This window comes from Balaenoptera acutorostrata, chromosome 16 (assembly GCF_949987535.1).
Source record: "Balaenoptera acutorostrata chromosome 16, mBalAcu1.1, whole genome shotgun sequence".
Taxonomy (NCBI): Eukaryota; Metazoa; Chordata; class Mammalia; order Artiodactyla; family Balaenopteridae; genus Balaenoptera; species Balaenoptera acutorostrata.
The window spans coordinates 32,651,935-32,667,926 of NC_080079.1; positions in this window are offsets into that span (position 1 = coordinate 32,651,935).

Sequence of the window (15,992 nt, forward strand, 5' to 3'; positions counted from 1 at the left end):
TATGTGCCAACATGGATGAACCTTGAGGACATTATACTAAATGAAATAAACCAGTCATAAAAAGACTGCATGATTCCACCTATATGTGGCATCTAAAGTAGTCAAATTCATAGAGTCAAAGAGCAGAATGGTGGTTGCCAGGGGCTGGGGGGAGGGGGAAATGGGGAGTTACTAATCAACAGGCGTAAAACTTCAGGGAAGCAAGATGAATAAGTTCTAGATCTGCTGTACAACATTTTACCTACATTCAGCAGTAGTATATTGCACATTTAAAAATTTGTTAAAAGGGTAGATGTCATGTTAAGTGTTCTTTCCACATTAAAAAAGTCAGTAGACGTTGAGTAAGGCAAACTACCCTCTGTAACAGTGGCTCACGTGATTGTGGGGGGAAGGCAAGCCCAAAATCTGCAGGGTAAGCTGGCAGCTTGGAAGCCCAGGAAAGAGCTGCAGTTCAAGTCTGAAGCCAGTGTGCTGGCAGAATTCCCTCTTCCTAAGTGGGGTAAGTCTTTTTTCTATTAAGCCTTCAACCAATTGGATGAGGCGCACCCCTATTACAGAGGGTAAAGAGAGTCAAACAGACACATACACACACACACACACCCTGTTAGTTCTGCTTTTATGGAGAACCCTGAAATGCAATGACACTCTGGAAAATGTAAAACTATGGTGGCAGTGAAAGGATCAGTGGTTGCCAGAGGTTCCAGGGGAAGGATGAACAGATAAATGGGTGAAGCACATGGCATTTTTAGGGCAGTGAAACTATGCTGTATGATACCACAGTGGTGGATACATGTCATTATACATTTGTCAAAGCCCATAGAATGTACAACACAAAGAGTGAACTCTAATGTAAATTGTGGACTTTGATAATGTGTCAACATTGGTCCATTGATTGTAACAAATGTACCACACTGACACTTTAGGGAGGCTGTGTGTGTGTGTTGTAGGGAGAGGATGTATAAGAACGCTGTGCTTTCTGCTCAATTTTACTGTGAACCTAAACTGCTCTAAAAAATAAAGCCTATCGATTTGTTTAAAATGGAAAAAAAAAGAAACTCGATCTCATTAGAAATCCAGGAATGTAAATTAAACCACAATAAGAATATCACTTTAGATCCACCGTATTAGAAAAATTAATTTTAAAAATACAAAATATTATTGAAGATGTGGCACAATAGGAACTTTTATATCGCTGTTGGGAGTATGTATTGGCACAATCACTTTAGAAAAAAATTTGGCATTAGCTAGTAAAGTTGAAGCAATTCCACTCCTGGATACAGATCCTAGAGCAAAGTGTCTCAAAGTGTCCCCTGACTAGTAGCATCAGTAACACCTGGGAACTTGTTAGAAATGGAATTATGTATCAGGCCCTACGCCAGAGCTACTGAATTAGAAACTATGGAGTTGGGCCCAGAAAACTGTTTAAAGAAGCTGTACAGGTGATTTCAGTGCACAAAATACTTTGAGAACTGCTGTCTTAAAAAGAAACTCTTATATGTGTGTTCCAGATGACAAGTACAAGAATGTTCAGAGCAATACTATTTGCAATAGCAAAACATTAAAACCAGGCAAATCTGCATCAACAGGATAAAGTATAAATAAATTATGGCATTTTAATACAGTGGAATACTATACCGAAGTGAAAATAAAGGAAGGAAGGAATAGTTACAAGTATGAATATGGATAAATCTCTCAAAATAAGAGTAAAGAAACAGATTGCAAAAGATCATTCAATTTACATAAAGTTGGAAAACATCCACAGGTAAATAAAACATAGCTAGGGATAAATACCTATGATTTAAAATCATAAAGAGAGGGAATGATAAACATAAATTCATGGTTGTTACCTCTGGGGAGAAAGAAAGGGGATACAATTAGTTATTGGCACAGTGGAGCCTTCAAAAATATTGGTAATACTCCATTTTTTAAGCTAGATGGTAGATACACAGGTATTCATTTTATCATTTTTCCTCAGAACTTACATTTACATATACATTATATATATTAATATCTATGTAAGAAATACTTCATAATTTAAAAACTTAAAAATTAAGCCTATATCCATCATTACTTTCAATAAACGGCTCAAGAAAATAATTTTGTTACTGCTCTATTTTAGAAGCTGAGGAAAAATGGACTCCAACTTACATAAAATCTACTTTAATTTCTTCGTTCCAGCATGGATGAGATCCACTTGCAATACTGGTTTGGTACACAGTGTGCTGAAAGGAAACTTCCACAAAGGGGTGCACAGTATCCTGAAACACATAATTAACACTGACTAGATTTGTGTAATATTTTATATAGTTGATAAAAGGTAGAGATTAGTTACTGGCTGATAACTGGATGGCTTACTTTTTCCAGTTTTTCAAACAACCATTATTCATTCATTCATTCAATTAACATTTCTTCAACCTATTCAGTATCAGGTACTACTTTGCTAGGATCCAAAAATAAATGGAAATCCTTAAAGATTTTTATCTTAAGTCTATCAGGAGAAAATAAACAGGTAAACAAATAATTGCAGTGAAATGTAAGAAATATATTCAAGGTATAATGGTTACTCAGGAGAGAGAATGATTAACTCTCTGGGGTGAGGACAAGGAGAACTTCACAGAGAAAACATTGCTTGGGCCTGAGCTTTGAAACATTAAATAGTAGTTCATGTGGCCAATAACACGGAGGTATGGTGGCCATTCCAGGCAAAGGAAAGGGCATATACGGAGGCCTTCTAGAACAAGTAGTAGTATGATATGATACTGCTGTGGGCTGATGAGAAATGTGGCTGATTGGTATGTAAGAAGCAGATCATTACAGAGTTTGGTAGCCATTCTAAGGAGCTACCATTGTAAGGAGCTTGCACCTTATTCTATAGACCCTGAAAGCAGGGTAGCAGAGAATGAAATGGTTAGAATTACATTTTATAAAGAGCACCTTCACTGTGTTATGGAAAGTAAATTAGAATTAGACGGATAGTCCAGTTAGGGGCCAGTTGCAATTCAGGGAAAACACGATCAAAACGGCACTTTATAGAAGTGTTAAACACTTATCTCATTTAAGATCTCATCTGAGGCTACGGATTTGATTGTTTCTTTATGTCTGAGGCGAGACATGGATGACATCAAATAAGTAGGCATACCCAAGGCTCTTCTGAAAAACAATATAGAGATGTGCACTTTAATTAATTTTAATATTAGTTTTGGTGGGAGAAGCTGGGTTTTTGCTTATGCTTATAGAGATATATAAGTCAGCTACCCTGGATCTTACAGAGTTTGCTTTGGATCTTCATAACATAGGTGGTTAGAGATAAATACGTGACAATCACTACTCTGAAAGGGTAGCTCCTAAATGCTGAACTATGGATTGGAACCAGTCTGTGACAGAGTTTTCACTGACCCTCAGCAAAAGGAAAAAAATAAGACAAGTAATACTTTGAGACTATATTCTTCCTATTTTTGGTGTTATAATATCTTTCTTTTACAAATTGATTATTATAGAAAATGGTGGTAATTTTATAATGTCCTTATTTCACAAAACAGCCTTGAAATGTGCATTTGTTTTGAAATATCAATTCTATCATAAATAAAGTCGTATTTTATAATATAAAACACAGGCAAAACCTTTAAGAGGTTTTAACTATAGATTCGTAGCTAGTAAGCAAAATATTTGTTTTTCATATGTAGAGTTCATGGGATGTGGTAAACATAAAATAAGCAAGTAGAGCACATAAGTGTTAAATGTAGACAGAGAGGGATACTCGGTATTCCTGCGGTACCTGGGCACTAAATATTCAAAATATATAAATTATACATGAGATTAAATATATGAAACACTTGATATTCAGGTTATACTAAATATTCATGAGTATTTAATATTCATGATGCCTTAATTTGGCCACTCTGACCCTACATATCCTCTGCCCAAGAAACGCAAATAAAACACACTGAGTGCCTGCAGAAGAGATAGGTAAGATCTGATTTTTGTAGAAGTCACCTAAAATGATAAATCCAAAAAGGAGCTTACTCTCTCCTGTAGTCTATACACTTCCAATACTGTGAGGGGACAGTGGCAGAGAACAGTGTAGTAAGCAATAGCAGCTTAAGTTTTCACAATAGGGAATAGGGACAGAAGGTATTTATTTGATATAGCACCCAAAAAAATACATGTTAAATGTACTTTAGGCATCTCAAACTTCTGAAAATTTGTAATACACAGCAATGATAGTAAGTTTGACTATCCAAACGAAGATTTCAACTTTCATTCAGTTTCTGTATATTGAGTATTAATAAAGTACAAAGTTTTATTAAGAAAACAGTATAGAAATTTACATTTAAGACATCTTTTGCAACTCCAAAAATTGGTGCAATTGCCTTACCTATTAACTATTGCTTTCCTTGTAGGAATATTATAAGCCCTCAATATTCTGACAAGAATCTTAATATCTCCATCACAGATAGTCTGTGTTGCCACTTTTTTCCTTTCTTGCCTCTGAGGCTTTAACTTTCTTCGTCGTTCAAGAAGCTTACAAACTGCACGTGTCAAATGGCTAAAGAGTAAAAAATGATCAATCACATAGATGCAAGATAACTTAAACTTTGAAAGATATCAATTTTTAAAATTAATTATTATAAATAAGGCCATTATTCTGAACCATGTTCTCTCCATTGTGGAGGGGAGACAAAGTTGTCTTAGACCCAAGGAAAGAATCTTTTCCTGAGCATAGAAGAGATGCTATGTTAAGAGAGAATGTGATTGCTCCACGTCATTTGGGTGTATGGTCCAAGAAGAAACAAGGGCATGGAGAGGTAATTCCATGAAACATGATGTTATATCAAAGGATTATTCATTTTTTAGGAATTGTTCTCTTGAAAGTGGTTAGATACTCAACTTTTCTACATGGTTCTGAATAGGAGTTAGTTATATGTGCTGCCAACCTTGGCAACACAAACCTATGCAATTATAACTTTATGGTCACACCTATTTTCCTCCAAAGACTGATAATAAAACACAGACTTCAGACTATACTACAAAGCTATAGTCATCAAAACAGTATGGTACTGGCACAAAAGTAGAAATATAGATCAATGGAACAGGATAGAAAGCCCAGAAATAAACCCACGCACCTATGGTCAATTAATCTATAAATACAACAAAGGAGGCACGACTATACAATGGAGGAAAGACAGTCTCTTCAACAAATGGTGCTGGGAAAACTGGACAGCTACATGTAAAAAAAAATGAAAGTAGAACATTCTTTAACACCATACACAAAAATAAACTCAAAATGGATTAAAGACCTGAATATGAGACCAGACACTATAAAACTCTTAGAGGAAAACATAGGCAGAACACTCTCTGACATAAATCACAGCAATATCTTTTTCGACCCATCTCCCAGAGTAATGGAAATAAAAACACACATAAACAAATGGGACCTAATTAAACTTAAAAGCTTTTGCACAGCAAAGGAAACCATAAACAAAATGGAAAGACTACCCACAGAATGGGAGAAAATATTTGCAAATAATGTGACTGACAAGGGATTAGTCTCCAAAATTTACAAACAGCTCATGTGGCTTAATATCATCAAAACAAACAACCCGATCAAAAAATGGGCAGAATACCTAAATAGACATTTCTGCAAAGAAGACATACAGATGGCCAAGAGGCACATGAAAAGATGTTCAACAACACTAATTATTAAAGAAATGCAGATCAAAACTACAATGAGATATCACCTCACATCAGTCAGAATGGCTATCATCAAAAAATCCACAAATGGGCTTCCCTGGTGGCACAGTGGTTAAGAATCCACCTGCCAATGCAGAGGACATGCGTTCAAGCCCTGGGCCGGGAAGATGCCACATGCCGCGGAGCAGCCAAGCCTGTGTGCCACAACTACTGAGCCTGCACTCTAGAGCCCGTGAGCCACAACTACTGAAGTCCACGTGCCTAGAGCCTGTGCTCCGCAACAAGGGTAGCCACTGCAATGAGAAGCCTGCGCACTGCAATGAAGAGTAGCCCCCACTCACCCCAACTAGAGGAAGCCCGTGCACAGCAACGAAGACCCAATGCAGCCAAAAATAAATAAATAAGTAAATTTATTTATTAAAAAAAAATCCACAAACAATAAATGCTGGAGAGGGTGTGGAGAAAAGGGAACCCTCTTGCACTGTTGGTGGGAATGTAAATTGATACAGCCACTATGGAAAACAGTATGGAGGTTCCTTAAAAAACTAAAAATAGAACTACCATATGACCTAGCAATCCCACTATTGGGCATATACCCAGAGAAAACCATAATTCAAAAAGACACATGCACCCCAATGTTCACAGCAGCACTATTTACAATAGCCAGGACATGGAAGCAACCTAAATGTCCATCAACAGAGGAATGGATAAAGAAGATGTGGTACATATATACAATGGAATATTACTCAGCCATAAAAAGGAACAAAACTGGGTCATTTGTAGAGATGTGGATGGACCTAGAGAGTGTCATACAGAGTGAAGTTAAGTCGAAAGAGAAAAACAAATATCATATATTAACGCATCTATGTGGAATCTAGAAAAATGGTATGGATGATCTTATTTGCAAAGCAGAAATACAGACACAGATGTAGAGAAGAAACTGTATGGATACCAAGGGGGAAAGGGGGAGTGGGAGGAATTGGGAGATTGGCATTGACACATACACATTATTGATACTATGTATAAAATAGATAACTAATAAGAACATGCTGTATAGCTCAGGGAACTCTACTTAATGCACTGTGGTGACCTAAATGGGAAGGAAATCCAAAAAGGAGGGGATATATGCATATGTATAGCTGATTCATTTTGCTGTACAGTAGAAACTAACACAACATTGTAAAGCAACTATACTCCAATAAAAATTAATTTTAAAAAAAGGTGTACAACATTGCTAATTATTAGAGAAATGCAAATCAAAACCTCAATGAGATATCACCTCACACCAGTCAGAATGGCTATCATCAAAAAATCCATAAGCAATAAACGCTGGAGAGGGTGTGAAGAGAAGGGAACCCTCCTACACTGTTGGTGGAAATGTAAATTGGTGCAGCCACTATGGAGAATGGTATGGAGATTCCTTAAGAAACTAAAAATAGAGCTACCATATGATCCTGCAACCCGACTCCTGGGCATATACCTGGAGAAAAACATGGTCAGAAAGGATACATTCACCCCAATGTTCATTGCAGCGCTGTTTACAATAGCCAAGACATGGAAGCAACCTAAACGTCCATTAACAGAAGAATGGATAAAGAAGATGTGGTACATATATACAATGGAATATTAGCCATTAAAAAGAATGAAATAATGCCATTGCAGTAACATGGATGGACCTAGAGATTGTCATACTGTGTGAAGTGAGACAGAGAAATAGAACTATCATATGATATCACTTATATGCAGAATCTAAAAAAAAAAGATACAAATAACCTTATTTACAAAACAGAAACAGACTCACAGACTTAGAGAATGAACTTATGGTTACCTGGGGGAAGGGAGGGGAGGAGGGATAGTTAGGGAGTTTGGGATTGACATGTACACACTGCTATATTTTAAATGGATAACCAACAAGGACCTATTGTATAGCACAGGGAACTCTTGCTCAATATTCTGTAACAATCTGACTGGGAAAAGAATTTGAAAAAGAATAGATACATGTATATGTATAACTGAATCACTTTGTTGCACACCTAAAACTAACACAACATTGTTAATCAACTGTACTCCAATAAAAAATAAAAAGTTTTAAAAAAATAAGTTTTCATCATTGACACACACACACTACTATATACAAAATAGATAGCTAATAAGGACCTACTGTATAGCACAGGGAACTCTACTCAACACTCTGTAATGGCCTCTATGGGAAAAGAGTCTAAAAAAGAGTGGATATATGTATATGTGTAACAGATTCCCTTTGCTGGACACCTGCAACTAACACAACATTGTAAATCAACTCTACCCCAGTAAAAATTTTATTTTTAAAAATTTTATTTATTTTTGGCTGTGTTGGGTCTTCGTTGCTGCACATGGGCTTTCTCTAGTTGCGGCGAGCAGGGGCTACTCTTCTTATGGTGCGTGGGCTCCTCATTGCGGTGGCTTCTCTTGTTGCAGAGCACAGGCCCTAGGCACACGGGCTTCAGTAGTTGTGGCGCGTGGTCTCAGTAGTTGTAGCACCCGGGCTTAGTTGCTCCGCGGCATGTGGGATCTTCCCGGACCAGGGCTCTAACCTGTGTCCCCTGCATTGGCAGGCGGATTCTTAACCACTGCGCCACCAGGGAAGTCCCTACCCCAGTAAAAATTTTTAAAAAGTAAGTTTTCATTTAAAAAATGTGCCCATGAAAGAATTACTTCAAGGTATATTTTAGAATAGAACCCCCCCTAAAAAAATAGATTTCAGCATCTTACACCAATTAAAACCTTATTATTAATACTAAGAATCTGCAAGTGGCCCCAGGGCGGTTTCCCCAAACGCAGCATCCCTAATTCCTGTTCCTACCCTTAAGTTTCCCAGATAGGACAGTATGAGAACTGAGTTATTTCAGCCAAAGGCTCCCCCAACTGCTGCCTGTGGATCACAGAGCCCTTATATGGCTGAGGATTCAGTTTTGAAAGGGAGAGATTACAGGCTTAGTGTGTGGTGCTACCAGCAATGACTTTTCCAGTAGCAGTCTCGGGACAGGGAAATCTTAGGGCAAAACTAATTTGGGACAAAGGTATTTCTTTTTTTTTTTTTTTTCATTCTTGCCCTAAAAACTATCAATAAGCAGAGGGTTAAAATCTAAAATATTATACAATTGAAAATACAAATCATATAGTTATGTCCAAAATGCAATTTTAAAATGACCAAAAATATTTAGGTCACTGTATTTCATTATATGCTTTGTAATTGCATTTTGACATTAACTTAATTAATATAAAAATAGAGAACTTATTAGAGGACTTTGAAGGTATTATCTTATAGCTTTATATTTTGTACTTAAATAATAATAATTTTAGTATGTACCTTGCAGATACAATTTCTTCATAATCAGCCACAATATCTGATAAGTTAAATTTGCTAACTTTGGCAATTCTTTTCATTATCAACCTTCTCATCTACAAAAAAAATTTTAGAATTTAAAGAAATGCACAGTTTATATTTTAAGATTAAGTATATACAATGCTACTGGTGTCACTATTTTTTACTCCTAATATTTTCAAGCAATGAATGGAAAGGGGAATTAGATAAGTGAAAGTATGGTTCTGTTTGCTACCATTATTAAAATCATTCCTAACGTTCTCATTAATGTCCCTCTCATCTCTTTTTCCACCTAACTCATAGTATACGTAGACAGAACTAATCTTCACCAAAGGAGATGATTATCCTGTGAATGTGTTTCTACAACAGTCACTTGTACACACACAAATCTTGATCCACAAGGAAATGTGATCACATTTCTGTATTTCCTTTGAGTCCATTCTATTCTGACCTTAAGCTCTCATTCTGTCAGCTTGGTAAGATATTTAGTGCTTGAACACAGCCATTCCCCTAAGCCCTTGCTACTTGCAGAACCCACAGACCTTGGTTCCTCCAAGGACTCTGAAATTCTTCTTTTTAGTCTGAGGAAATCCCTCCCTTTCTCCTCTAACCCCATGTTTCACAACAGATTTAGACTTTTAGAAATGAAACCAGGAAGAAGTGTGTCTGGAGGCAATTTTCTGCTTTCTGTCCTGCCACAAATCATCCCGGAGATAATGTAACCTAGAGCCTAATGATCTGCTTAAATTCGATAGGAAAATGGGGTGATAAGAGAATGGGAAATGATAATTCCTAAGAATTACCCTGCCATGTGGGGAACAAATTGTTTCCTTTGAAGGTGAACCACACCCCTCTTCCCTCTGACCCCATCACTGTGCTTGAGGCTTCTCACTTGTGCTTTCTCTCTCTGTCTTTCTCTCTTTCTCTCTCCCTCTCCCTTGCTCCCTTGCTATCACACAGACTGAGCTCCTTGCTGTTCCTCCCATAGGCCACGCATATTCCTTCCTCACAGTTTCCACATGTGGTTCCATCAGCCTGGAATGTTCTTCTCCCAAAAAATCTCCATGGCTAGCTCCTTCAGTTCACTTCAGGTCTTTTGCTGAAGCGTTAGCTTCTCGAGGGCTTTCCTTGATCTAAGGAAGGCTCTCCCTTATCTAAAATCACACCCGACCCCCACCCCCATACACACTCCTGTTCTCTCTTCCTACTTTACTTGTCATGGCGCATATCACTTTCTAACATACTAATGTTCTGTTCATTATCTGACTTCCCCCACCAGAACGACCTCCTCTAGGAGGCCAGGGATTTTAGTGTGTTTTGTTTACTGCTGTAATTCCAATGTCTAGTGTAATGATTGATTCATAGCAGGTGCTCAATAAGTATTTATTGAGTAAATTAATGAAAGGGACAGCTTGAGGAGAAGCACTGGCCTCTTAGATGCAAATATTTCAGCAAAACTTTATCTAGCAATCCTTGAGACTGCTGGGACTTTACTGCTCCCATCCCGGCCTCAGCCCCCACTGACCCCAGTAACACGGCAGGAAGTGTAATGCATATAACTCACAGTCCCTCCCACAGCAGGATTTAAACACCGGTGGCCCTATTAGGGCCCTATTAGGCCTCCAGTGTCAATGCAGGATTCCAGTACCTGTAATTAAAGTAATTATCCCTTGAACTTGTAGTTTTAAACTATCCTGAGATAGCAAAGAAGTCTTCACAAGGAGTCGAAACCCAATCACACAATGTTCTTAAAGCTCCTTCCCAGGATTCCTATATGAAGGTCAAGAATCCTCAGACACTTGCTCTCTTACCACCTTCCTGATCTTTTGCTGCCCTCCCTTCTGGGCTTCCTCATACACCAAAAAAAGAGAAGGCATAAGAAGGATACGTATTCTCTTTTCTTATAAGTAAGAACACCTCTTTATTTCCTAAGACCTAAATATCATTATTAAATCACATCTCAACTTAAAAAAATATATATGGAGCTAATGAAGAAGGTGTAAGAGGGGCAAGAGTGAGTGGAAAAAAACGCCTGCCAGCGATAAAGAGGAGGTGCTCTTTCAGGCTACAATAGCTATCGTGGTCTGCATTTCTGCCACACTTCCATAGGAGCAGAGTACAAACTAGCATAGCACTTGAGGTTTTATCTTACTTGCTCCTTACTTCAGAAGTAAAGCAAGGCAGGCATTTTTATTGTCTGTTTTTATAGAACAATAAAGCAGGACTCAGTGCATAGATTACCCTCCCAAAGACAAACAGGATGGTCAGAACAGGTCTTCACACACCTGCCTAGGGCTCTTCTAGTCACACAAGGTTGCTTCTCTCCTGTCTCCATGAGGGATTTGTATTTATCTCTTAGATCTTTCCATGGCTCTCTGCTTCTTTTCAAGTTACCCTAAAAGGCTGCTCTGGTGCCCTATAGCAAAGGCTATAGATTCTACTCTTGCAGAAGTCTTAGAAACCTCCTCAGCCTGCAATTTTATCCTTTACTTCATTAATTGTTCAAACATTTCTCAACATTTTCTGAGTGAAGAGCACTGTGCTGGGCATTATGGATCTATATATACAGTCCCTGGAGCGATGAGGGGTCAGTGGAAAGAAATTAGGGGTGAAATTCAGTGAGGGATTCCACCTCAAACCTGGTTTAGGCTTTGTTAGGGTGTTCTGTCTCCTAGTAGCTCCTCCATCCCTTTGTCCCATGAACTGCTCTGGTGTACGGCATTATGAGTTATTAATAAAACTAGGGATTCTGGCAAAATGCTGGCGTACTTCCCAAAGTGAACTTTTAGGGTCAAAAAGAGATGGGAAGTCTTTAACGTTCATTTGTAAATGGAAACAGCTGGGATATGCTTTAATAATGAGTTTGCTGTCAATTGAAGTAACTGCTGCATCAACAATGTACATCAACAGTGTACATTTACAGATGGTCAGTAACTAACTCTGAAAAGGAAGTCTGAATAGAACAGAAAACCCCTCAGTGATCAGAAAGAGGTGATGAGTAAGCAGGTCTGTCCATCTGACTCTCTGGGAAGAGTATAGTACTGTGCATCCAGCAGACCAGTTTTCACAAAAGTAAATTCAAACATATTGATAAAACTATTTTGTTGTTGTTACCTTTTTCAGAAAATTGGCAGAATTAATCCTTTGTGCAGTAATAGAATTCATATCTGAAATGGACATACCCTTCTCTATCTGACTTTCATATTCCTATAAACAGAGAATTAAATTAGTTTCACTTCTTGAATGTAACAGAGGTTAGATACGATACACTGCAATAAAATATTAACTACTCATTTCAGTTCATGTGTAGGAGATATTGGCAACGTTCTGGAATTGAGAGAAGAGAATATTTCTTTTAGATTCTCCCACTAAGAATTAACTAAGAACACATATTTTGTTTGCTTCTAGGAGGAGGTCCATTCATCTTTTAAAACTGAGTAATGATTGAGAAAAAATTTGCGATTGAGAAAATTATAAGAAAATGTAAAGACGATTGAGAACTATTCTTCATGAATGCATTTACCTGGTAATCACTAGAAACAAAAGAAATGGAAAGTGGTAGAGTATAAGGGTCAAGAGAGTGGGCTTTGGAGGCCATAGTCCTGGATTCAAGTTGGCCCTGCCATTTATTAACTTTGTGGTTTGGGAAAAAGTCGATTAACTACTGCAGACCTCAGTTTCCTCTTTTGTAATAATTATAATATTACTGTTATTAATATGTCACAGGATTGCTGTGAGATTTAACTGAAACAATATCTATAAAGTGCATGGCATACAGTAAGTAGTCAAAATATGCTGACCATAATCAATAACTTTAATTTAACATCCAGCAGTTGGTATAAGATTATTTGTCAGGATGCTTCATCTATATAATTTAGAATAAATTGCATCTGTTATATCTGCATTTGTGGGATATGTTCCTAACTGCACACTGAAATCATTTTACATTATAGAGAGCATTAAAGATGACACAAAAATTATGAAGTATCTCTTATCTTAAGGAAATTATCTGAAAGTAATTTATTTGTTTTTCTAATTATCCACAAGAAATCTTGAAATTAATCCTGTTGACAAGTAACAGCTTTTTACCTAAGGATATATTATATTACTATTTCATATCACTTTATTTATTTTAAAAGTATTAATTTATAGGAGTCACTTAAATACTCTGGATATTTTTATTAATTAATATATAATTTGCAAATATCTTTTCCTAATCTGTGGGGTTTAAATTTTAATATTATCAAGTTTATTAACCTATTTCTTTATAATTTATACTTTTTGTGTTTTGTTTAAGAAATACTTTCCTGCCCAAGTTTAAGATATACATTTAAAGTTATGCATTTCATGTGTAATCTTCATTACACATGGTATTTATTTCTTTTGTGAGGTCTGAATCTAATTTTACACCATTCAAAAATGTTTTATAATTCTCTCCATTAAGTTTTTGTACATGTTTTGTTCAATATACTCCTATGAATCTAAGAGTTTTTATTGCTATTGCAGGGTGTATCTTTGTTAAGTTACATTTTTAGTGGGTTTTTGTTGGTGTATAGAATGCTATTTATTTTTTGTTTTTAATTTTTCCTCAAGTTTTTCAAACATACAGAAAATTAGAAAGAATGTTAAAATCTATGAATCTACCCTTTAGATTAAGTAATTAATATTTTGCCATATTTGCTTAATCTGTTTCTTTTGTTTTCTTTTTTTTGGCTAAAATATCTCAAAGTATAAATTACAGACACCATGACACTTCATTCCTAAATAAGTACTTCAGCATGAATCTCCAAAAACTAAGGACACAACCACAGTGCCATAATCACAGACAACAAAACTAACAATTTTCCAATATATCTACTATTCAATTATCAATATTACATAATAGTCCAATATCCAAATTTCACCAATTGCTGTTTTTTCACCATATATATATATTGTATATCTCCATATACATATAATATATATATTCTTTTCAGATTTTTTTCCCATTATAGGTTATTACAAGATATGGATAAAGTTCACTGTGCTATAGAGTACGACCTTGTTGTTTATTTATTCTATATATAGTAGTTTGTATCTGCTAATCCCAAACTCCTAATTTATCCCTCCCCCAACCCCTTTCCCCTTTGGTAATCATAAATTTGTTTTCTATGTCTATGAGTCTGTTTCTGTTTTGTAAATAAGTTCATTTGTCTCATTTTTTTACATTCCACATATAAGTGGTATCATATGATATTTTTTTCTTTCATCTTATTTTATTGAGAACAAGCTTTACATGAGACAGCCAAATGATGGCTTCACAAAATTCTAGAGAATTGCTACTGATTCCAGCCTGGAAATTCCTAGCAAACCTAATACCATCAAGGGATGTATGTGTATGAGCACATAATTGCACAGCTCTCTTTTTAAGACTTTGTAATGCATTTCCTAAATTGAAGGTGATATCATATGGTATTTGTCTTTCTCTTTCTGACTTACCTCACTTAGTATAATAATCTCTAGGTCCATCTATGTTGCTGTAAATGGCATTATTTCATTCTTTTTATGGCTGAGTAATATTCCATTGTATACATGTACCACATCTTCTTTATCCATTCATCTGTCAAGGGACACTCAAGCTGCTTCCATGTCTTGGCTGTTGTAAATGGTGCTGCTATGAGCATTGGGGTGCACATATCTTTTCGAATTAGAGTTTCCTCTCGATGTATGCCCAGGAGTGAGATTGCTGGATCACATGGTAACTCTATTTTTAGTTTTTAAAGACCCTCCATACTGTTCTCCATAGTGACTACACCAATTTACGTTCCCACCAACAGTGTAGGAGGGTTCCCTTTTCTCCACACCCTCTCCAGCATTTATTTAATTTGTAGACTTTTTGATGATGCCCATTCTGCCTAGTGTGAGGAGGTACCTCACTGTAGTTTTGATTTGCATTTTTCTAATAATTAGCAATATTGAGCATCTTTTCATGTGCCTGTTGGCCATCTGTATGTCTTTGGAGAAATGTCTATTTAGGTCTAAAAATGATGACTTTTTAAAGAGATCAAAATGCAACAGAGAGAAACAGTTGTACTTGCTAGCCAGTTGGCCCACATTCCAAATTTGTCTAATTGTTTCTTTGTGGTGCCATTTAACTTGTTCCTTTATTCCTCATATTTCTTGTAAACAAATTAGAGGAGGAGGAGGAGGGGGAGGAGGAGGAAGCGGGGAGGAGGACCAGGTGGGGGGAGTAAGAGGGAGGGAGGAGGAGGAGGAGGGGGACAGGCTGAAGACGTCTCCGGGCATGTGGGATCTTAGCTCCCCGACCAGGGATGGAACCCGCACCCTCTGCATTGGAAGGCGAAGTCTTAACCACTGGACCACCAGGGAAGTCCCTTGGGCATTTAAAAGGAGCATATTGGGCTTCCCAGGTGGCGCAGTGGTTGAGAATCTGCCTGCCAATGCAGGGGACACGGGTTCGAGCCCTGGTCTGGGAAGATCCCACATGCCACGGAGCAGCTGGGCCCGTGAGCCACAATTACTGAGCCTGCGCGTCTGGAGCCTGTGCTCTGCAACAAGAGAGGCCGCGATAATGAGAGGCCCGCGCACCGCGATGAAGAGTGGCCCCCACTTGCCACAACTAGAGAAAGCCCTCACACAGAAACGAAGACCCAACAGAGCCATAAATAAATAAATAAATAAAAATTAAACTTTAAAAAAAAAAAAAGCTCTAATGATTTAAAAAAAAAAAAAAAAGGAGCATATTTTTTCCTTCCTTAAGTCTGTTAATGTGGTAAATTATATTAATAGATTCCTTAATTAGATTAGCTTAGCTCTGTTATCTGGAAATAAACCTTACTAGATTATGGTGTATAATTATATATTTATACATAATATATTGCTTTTTGATTTGTTAAAATTTTATTAGTAATTTCACATCTATGTTCATAAGTGAAAT